The sequence below is a fragment of the Aotus nancymaae genome, unplaced genomic scaffold (assembly GCF_030222135.1).
Source record: "Aotus nancymaae isolate 86718 unplaced genomic scaffold, 86718_ANA_hifiasm-v0.15.2.pri h1tg000008l, whole genome shotgun sequence".
In the NCBI taxonomy this organism is placed as follows: domain Eukaryota; kingdom Metazoa; phylum Chordata; class Mammalia; order Primates; family Aotidae; genus Aotus; species Aotus nancymaae.
In genome coordinates, this window is record NW_026988419.1 from 63,323,637 (window position 1) to 63,325,839 (window position 2,203).

Consider the following 2,203-nt stretch of genomic DNA (forward strand, 5'->3'; position numbering starts at 1 on the left):
GCCACTGCACCCAGCCCCTGGTTTCCTCTTTTAGGCTTCGTGTGCTTCCAGGTTCTCCATCTTTCGTTCTCTTTCTCAGCATTTTCTCGCCTTCTCAGTCTTCTCATTTCATTGTTACTACATGCTAGCAACTTGGTGCTACCAGGCTACCTACTTGCTCCACATATTATCTGTTGAACATGATTTGCATGTATGGGTTCTTGCTGAAGAACCTAGGAAGGTTGAGTGAGCAAACAGATGGAAGAACAAGGGGGCGAGCACAGTCATAAGGATGGAGGGCTATTACAGAGCATTCTGCAGAAAGCTGAATCACAGTTAAGAATCCAAAAGGTCTGTCACAGTAGTTCTCAACAGGAGCTTCACACCAGAATCACCTGGGGAATATACTTTTAAAAAATTATATTTTAAAATATAAAATGCCAGTGCCCAGCCAGACTTTACTCAATGTCACAGGAATCAGGTCCAAGGTCTGTATTTTTTTCCACCAGATTCTGCAGATGATTCTATTGCAAATTCCCAGTTAAGAGCTTCTCATTTAGGGAATAAACTAGAAATTATGTCTTTTTTTTTCCCCTTTAAGAGATGAGGTCTTGCTCTGTCACCCAGGCTGGAGTGCAATGATGTGATGCAGCCCCAAATTCCTGGGCTCAAGTAATCGTCTCGCCTCAGCTGGGTGTGGTGGCACATGCCTGTTATCCCAGCTACTCAGGAGGCTGAGGCAGGAGAATCACTTGAACCCGGGAGGTGGAGGTTGCAGTGAGCCAAGATGGTGCTACTGCACTCCAGCTGAGGTGACAGAGCGAGACTCTGTCTCAAAAAAAAAAAAAAAAAAAAAGATAGCAGAGCAGTAAAAGCAGTATCAGCTAATAGAAATATAAATTATCTTAAAGCCAATACTTCAGAGATACTGAAGAGATGAGGCCTTAAGCCTTGAGAAGAGTGAGCAAATGCAGTGTGTGTGGTCTAATGGCCAGTAACCCTGGTGTGGATAATCTTACCACATGTTTGTCAAATGTCTAGCAGAGATATACTTATCATATATTCGTCAAATGTCTGGCAGGGCCTTGAAGATGCCCTTGAACAAAAGTCACTTCATAGTCTCAGGTCATGGCTAATAAGTAACCAATCACTCAGAGTCAGGCGAGGTGTTTCACACCTGTAATCCCAGTCACTCAGGAGGCTGAGGTGGGAGGATCATTTGAGGCCAGGCGTTCAAGACCAACATGGGCAACGGAGCAAATCCCTGTCTCTAAAAAAACAAAAACTAAAAAACAAAGTCATCTCAAAGACAGAACTCTTTAGTGGTACATTCCTGTAGTCATAGCTTCCCAGGAGGCTGAGGTGGGAGGATCACTTGAGCCTAGCAGTTCAAGGCTGCAGTGAGCTATGATTGTACCATTGCACTCCAGCGTGGGTGACAGAGTGACAGCCTGTCTCCAAAAAAATTAAATTACAAATTAAAAATAATAATAATAATAGAAGAAAGAAATCCTTGGATACAGTTCCTGGAAGGTGTCCCACACAGGTGAACCCTGCTATGGCTGCAGCCTCTCACGTCCACCTGCTCCCTCAGGTCCTTGGCTCAACTTTGGAACTGGTTGTTGCACTTTGGGCTCTAGCCCTTGTCTCGCTCTGTGAACATCTGTAACCTCCTGTCTTTGAACTGCCCCAGTGGTGCCACTCTATTATTGACTTGGCTCACCTGTACACTCAGAATCAGAGGCCCTCCGTGATCCCTAATACCACGTTAAGCTGATAGCAGTAAGCTTCTAGCCTTACCTCCCCTGCTGTTACCTGGTGGAGACTATTGCTTGTACTGGCAAAGCCAAAGCATTATGAGAGCTCTACCCACTCAAATGGTCTTGTTGACAGTCCTCCTAGCAAAGGAGGTATTTCTATAAATATGAAATCACCCGTTTTCAAAGGGGTGACCTGTGTTAGGCTACCCTGGGCTGAATAGGCCCATCCTTTGTGGGAAGACCTATTTTCCTCCCACCAAGTGACTCTGAGAGTTTGGTGGGTTCAAGGGATGATTCCCTCCTCACCAGCAGCTGACTTCCCTGCTATCCACTATAAGAAGTGTTACTGGGCCGGGCGCAGGGGCTCACACCTGTAATCCAACACATTGGGAGGCCGAGGCAAGTGGATCACCTGAGGTCAGGAGTTCGAGACCAGCCTGACCAACATGGTAAAACCCCATCTC